Source organism: Salvelinus fontinalis, chromosome 27 (genome assembly GCF_029448725.1).
Source record: "Salvelinus fontinalis isolate EN_2023a chromosome 27, ASM2944872v1, whole genome shotgun sequence".
Taxonomy (NCBI): Eukaryota; Metazoa; Chordata; class Actinopteri; order Salmoniformes; family Salmonidae; genus Salvelinus; species Salvelinus fontinalis.
In genome coordinates this window covers 41,257,151-41,263,709 of record NC_074691.1, presented here as the reverse complement: position 1 = coordinate 41,263,709, position 6,559 = coordinate 41,257,151, and the positions used below count along the sequence as shown (strand labels likewise).

Genomic DNA, 6,559 nt, shown 5'->3' with positions numbered 1-6,559 from the left:
AGTTGTTCATAGAACATCAGTTTACGAATAACTATTTATTTGTATTATTGTGTAGGCAACAACTGTAACGTTTAGTCATGGGGTGGTGCTCAGTACCCGGATGGGCAAACTACAGGCACGCACAGACTGGTGGGATAGCATTTCAATAGATACTTAGAAGTCAAGCTAACTAGCAAACTACATTTATTAATCTAAACCAAAATCTAGCTAGTTAGCGTTCGTAAAACGCTCGCAAGTCATTCCAAAGCAAATACATGTAATTAAAGAACTGCTATATGGCGATGTGATTTTGTAACGTTAGCTTCACCCTACCGGACCGTTAGTAAGCTACTGTAGATCACGAACTACTGCAAAAACGCACGTGACCAGTGTTGCCAACTTATTTTCAGGGTAAGTTGCTAGAGGCAGGTTGATTTGTTGCTAAATGATGGTTGTGATGTCATTGCGTGATAACGTTAAACTGCGTCATTACGTAGAATACACAATAACGTTACTCAAATTGACTGGCCATCTCGGCAAAAAATATGATTTGACATTTGTTCAGGTACAGACTCCCACACTTTTCTGTACTTCTGGCTGTACACTCTTGATTGAGATATGTTGATTGATGTTGTAAATTCTGTTCAAGATCAAACGTTCGTGACCAACTATATTCATTGGGTTTGGCTCGTCGAACCCGTACTACTGTTGCTGCAGTCAGCCAACAATGATTTGCAATTTGCTGAAATTGCTGCTGGCCTGCTGCTCATGTCACTCACAATGCACTATTGCAGCCAGGCACGTGTGTTGTGACTGAGTTGTGTGACAGAGAATATCGTTTTTGTGTAATTTAGAGGGAAAATGTGTGCATTTTAGCATTTGAGTCACTTTTCAAAAGTTGCTAAAAGTTCTAAACAAATTTTTTAAAGTAGCTAAATTTGTTGCTAGGGGATGTTTGAAAAAAAAAGTTGCCCCAGGGTAGTCTGTTGGCATCACTGAACGTGACTGGTGTATGTGTTTATATTTACAGAGTCCGATCCCATCAACATATGCAGTGGCATCAACTGGTGACTCCGTGATGATGTAACAGTATAACTTTACGTCGTCCCCTCGCCCCGACACGGGCGCGAACCAGGGACCCTCTGCACACATCAACAACGGTTGCCCACGAAGCAGCGTTACCCATCGCTCCACAAAGGCCACGGCTCTTGCAGAGCAAGGGGCAACCCTACTTAAAGTCTCAGAGCAAGTGACTTAACTGATTGAAATGCTACTAGCGCGTACCCGCTAACTAGCTAGCCATTTCACATCCGTTACACTGAGCAAATAAATATATTGGAGCTAGGCATAAACATAGTTTGTGTCTTGTTGTCATAGTTGGTGTGTTTTATAAGTCGGCTACCACTTCTACTGTAGTTGTCTCTATATTATGGAGGCTTAGTTGGTTGTTTATGCTTAAAGTCTAAATTTGGACAAACTCTGAGTTATTAGGGATTGTTTGGAATGTTCTTGGGTAGAGGAGGGTTGTCAAAGTTTTTTGCTTTGGGGAGTTACATTTTTTTTTTATTGGGCATAGGGGAGGGCAGTGCATTTTCCCCCTGGTTTACATTCACTCTTTAAGTTTTTACTATACACAGAGTCTATATGCTTGCCCATATAGACTCCAATGCTTCCCACAGTTTTGTCAAGTTGGGTGGTGGACCATTCTTGATCCACACAGGAAACTGTTGAGTGTGAAAAAACCCAGCAGCGTTGCAGTTCTTGACATACTCAAACCGGTGTGCCTGGCACCTACTATCGTACCCCATTCAAAGGCACTTAAATCTTGCCTTGCCCATTCACCCTCTGAATAGCACACATACACAATCCATGTCTCAAGGCTTAGAAATCCTTCTTTAACCTGTCTCCTCCATTTCATCTATACTGATTGAAGTAGATTTAACAAGTGAAAACAATAAGGGATCATAGCTTTCACCTGGGCAATCTATGTCATGGAAAAAGCAGGTGTTCTTAATGTTTTGTCCACTCAGTGTATAATTTCTTCCATCCTAGACACAATTCCTTATCTACTGTAATGAAGCAGGGAATGGAATAGATCATTTAACATTTGCCAAAATGCAATTTGCGGGAAAACCCTGTTCTAAAAGACGCACAATGAAAGCCGTTTCATGAAACTTAGAAAGACAGAAAATGTAGATATGCAACAAATACGATGAGTTGTTTAATATGACTAGGATGGTGCCTTTGGCTTCTGGACAACGAAAGAAAGTTGATAGGAAAATGAGTTGAACAGGAGCGAAAGACTGTGAAAAAAATGTTTGGTTGCTAAGCTGCTCCTCTCTCTCCCACTGCTCCATGCAGCCTGAGTCTGTGAGTTGCCTAGCAACTAGGCTCCGCTCTGGGTTGCCAGCGGCTCATTGACTAGAGACAGCCATTAGTTGACGTAAGAACGCTTTATAACTCTATAAACTTACAGTACATTACTGTATACTATTTTTTACGTTTTGGAGGGGGGGTGCATTTAAAAAAATATATAAACTTGAATTGGACCACCCCCCCCCCCTCAGTAAATGTCTGTCACTTAGTACGGAGGGATGGTATGGGTGATTGTCTGTGTGTGTGTGTGTGTGTGTGTGTGTGTGTGTGTGTGTGTGTGTGTGTGTGTGTGTGTGTGTGTGTGTGTGTGTGTGTGTGTGTGTGTGTGTGTGTGTGTGTGTGTGTGTGTGTGTGTGTGTGAAGGTTAGTATGCATGATCGATTGACATGAAGCGACTGGGTGGATATAGTACCTTTTTGTTTGAGTGTTTTATTGATGGGGACAAAGTAGTAAAATGTTGGCTAATCACTGACTAGCGTGTTTGACCTAAACAGACTAATCCTGCTGCTGACCTTGACACCAGTTTTAGTAGTGCAGATCCTGTAGACCCATTGGATGACAACTATCAGCCGGGAAGAAGCTTAACATCATCTGACTTGGATGAGGAAAAAGGACTGCACGAGGCTGGCAAGAGTTAAAGTGTTCAGTCTGAGTCCAAGGTCATGCAGCGCGTGAAAGTTCTGCCAGACCAGTTGCCATTGCCCCAACACAAGATGACCGTTCACCAGCTGAAGAACATTCCGGAGCCTGCCTGGAACATTCAGCCAACAAAACATCTACATTGTTGTACTGATGTTGTAGTATAATGTAGAATACCTAGTATACCCACAACCTATGTTGTTGATTTGAACCTGCAGTAGAAACCAATAGTGTTGACTTTCAAATTCTGGATTCATTCATTGTGATATTCAAGAAATGTATTTAGAAGTAACTTGCTACAATCTTAATGCTGGAAGAAAAAAATTATGCAAGTGTAACGGATGTGAAATGGCTAGCTAGTTAGCGGGTACGCGCTAGTAGCATTTCAATCAGTTACGTCACTTGCTCTGAGACTTAAGTAGTGTTGCCCCTTGCTTTGCAAGGGCCGTGGCTTTTGTGGAGCGATGGGTAACGCTGCTTCGTGGGTGACTGTTGTCGATGTGTGCAGAGGGTCCCTGGTTCGCGCCCGTGTCGGGGCGAGGGGACGGTTTAAAGTTATACTGTTACACAAAGAGACCAACCATTGACGTCATGGTTTGAACACACCCAGCACAAAAAAAAAATCCAAAATACCTCTCATCACTCATAATTATTTAGGGAGACTGGGAAACACTCAAAATAGTGTCTAGCTGTGAAGGTTACCTTTAAATGTCTGTGTTGGGAAATGTATTGTAATGAAACAGCAGGGAGCAGGTCTCGAACCCTCGACCTTCTAGCCCGAAGTTCGGCGCACTATCGACTGTGCCGCAAAAACATGCTCGAGCGGCGGAGTCGATTTCCTCGCTTATAAACCCAGGCTCGTTACAGTATTAAGATCACCCATGTTGCACAAGCCTTAAACTTACATAAATATGTAAATTATAATAATTGACCTGACTTCCCTAGTTGAATAAAAGATAACTTTTAAGCCTATAGCCTGTCGGGTTGATTGCAGAATGTTAGGCTACATTTCTGAAATTGTGGATTACTTAATCTCAAATGTTTAACCCATTTGAAACGGAATGAATGAGACTGGTGCTGTAATATTTGATGAGGCTGGGATATTTACGAATCGGAGAGGGACCCTTTTCTGCGTTATCCCATTGGTCAATGTCACTGCAGTGTGCCTCCTGCAGGCAGGCGGGTCGTTGCACCCCCTCCCTCCCCAACACTCTTGCTGCTACTGGAATAACCGGGAAGCGCGCTCTACAACCGGGATCTCCTCCGCAACGTCATTCGCCAAAACCATTTCTCGAACCGTGGGATCTTGCGACTCATTGTAGCTAAGCTTTGATTGGACATATATGTTTTAGAACTGTGCGAGGGTTGCTGCTGGTCTGCTGTTCGAGGGGAGGAGCTAGTTGTTCATTCTGGACTTAAAATACAACATGCTGGAGAGAGGTAAGGTGCCGCTATAATCAATATAAATATAACAGTGATGTGCGTAATGTCAATGTCACTCGTTTCGAACCAGAAACCGCTATGATGTAGAACGGGATGAATGTAACGTATTTCTTTGTTTATTATGAATTAGGTGGAATACGTAGTAACCTTGCCACTCCCTGCAGTGCTGGTGCGCTGGTCAGACCCCGTATTAATAATGGATAGGCGGTGTGATGATACGGTGTTTATAAAACGAGCCTTTGAATGGTGCAATATTGTAGGCCTATCATTCGATGCGCCTCAAAGGGTTTCTAAATAACTTTTCACGTTTCTCCCCCAAAAGATGCCAAAAAACAACATAATTGCAATGTAATCTGACATTAAATAATATACTATATTTTCTAGGCTAGGAATGATTGTAGCCTATGAAAAATGGACCACGACATTTGATTAGACTGGGAATCAGTGATTAATGTCTGCTTGGAGAAAAGGGAGCCGCGGTTTGCGCGGGGGCATGGGACGTGTGTCGCGACTCGCAGGCGGTCCTGAAGACATGTAATCAAAACCCGCATTGCTGATGTGCACTGTCCCGTGGATGGATAATTAGGTGCACTATTTAATAGCTAGGGTGTCATGGTCTTCTCCCCAGGGCAGATGCCTGCTTTGTGTTGAAAACGGACCATCGGTTAGCCAGTGATTGCATAGCAACAGCTTTCAGTAGCCTATTCGGTTAACAAGTGTCACAACAGTCTTACTTTGTAGCCTACCTACCCGAGCTGTTGCTTGCTCGTGGAGAGCAAACTATTTTATCCATCTATAGTCTATAACTCCCTTTCCCTAAGCGTTGAGAATGGCAACAAAAAAAAGCCTATGCTATTTTACCAACCTTAACAGTTAAAGGGGCAAACATATTTTGACCCAACTCTCTATCTATCTATCTATCTATCTATCTATCTATCTATCTATCTATCTATCTATCTATCTATCTATCTATCTATCTATCTATCTATCTATCTATCCCTAAAGCTTTGATAAAATAGCAGCGTTGGAAGCATTTTAACAACAACCTATGCCTTAGCCGACCTCAACAGTTTTCGTCGTGCCATTTTAAAAAGGAGCAAACCGATTCTGGACTGTTTTGTCTTGTTATGTAATAACCCATCTGTCATTCTGTCACTTTACTGTAGAGCATCATGGAAGCGTGTGCACAACCGGTAAAGGCCTACTATAGTCACATAAAAATGTCAATGGAGATGGGAATGATTCACTCAAGTCAGAATAACAATATTGCTTATCAAAATGATTATAGTTATTGATTTAGTTTAATGCATGTTCTATTATGTTAATCCGTTAGTGAGTTTGTAATGGCAAACCATGTATGTTTTAGTATTAGCACTATAGCGCTGTCTGGTTAATAATGTAGGTAGGCGAACAGTCTACTGTATCATATTTCCATGTGCACTATGCCACGTGTTGTGCTTTATTACATAACTGCAGTGTACGTAAGATCTTCTCTGGGGTCATATCACTGCACACCTTTTCAGCTGGAGGTCAAATGTCACGCTGTAGTATCACACGCAGCCACCTGCGAAGTGTGTTCACGTTGGCCTTATAAACAAAACAACCTCCCATGTTATATCCAGCAGCATACCACCCTGCATACCACTGCTGGCTTGCTTCTGAAGCTAAGCAGGGTTGGTCCTGGTCAGTCCCTGGATGGGAGATCAGATGCTGCTGGAAGTGGTGTTGGAGGGCCAGTAGGAGGCACTCTTTCCTCTGGTCTAAAAAATAATAATATCCCAATGCCCCAGGGCAGTGATTGGGGACACTGCCCTGTGTAGGGTGCCGTCTTTCGGATGGGACGTTAAACGGGTGTCCTGACTCTCTGAGGTCATTAAAGATCCCATGGCACTTATCGTAAGAGTAGGGGTGTTAACCCCGGTGTCCTGGCTAAATTCCCAATCTGGCCCTCAAACCATCATGGTCACCTAATAATCCCCACTTTACAATTGGCTCATTCATCCCCCTCCTCTCCCCTGTAACTATTCCCCAGGTCGTTGCTGCAAATGAGAACGTGTTCTCAGTCAACTTACCTGGTAAAATAACGGTAAAAATACAGTAGGCCTGTAAAGAGGCAGGACAC

The 6,559-nt window shown here is 42.9% G+C and overlaps 1 protein-coding gene across 3 annotated transcripts in view; it reads left to right on the top strand.

The window, feature by feature from the left end:
- Positions 1-4,155: 4,155 nt before the first annotated feature.
- si:ch211-278j3.3 (E3 ubiquitin-protein ligase RNF19A) overlaps positions 4,156-6,559 on the top strand; it is a 65,181-nt gene continuing 62,777 nt past the window's right edge. For 2 of the 3 annotated variants that reach the window (XM_055885782.1, XM_055885781.1), the window contains exon 1: positions 4,156-4,434. The gene's annotated coding sequence lies outside the window, so the exon portion shown is untranslated. The remainder of the gene's footprint in view (positions 4,435-6,559) is intronic. The other variant, XM_055885780.1, reaches the window with a different exon arrangement.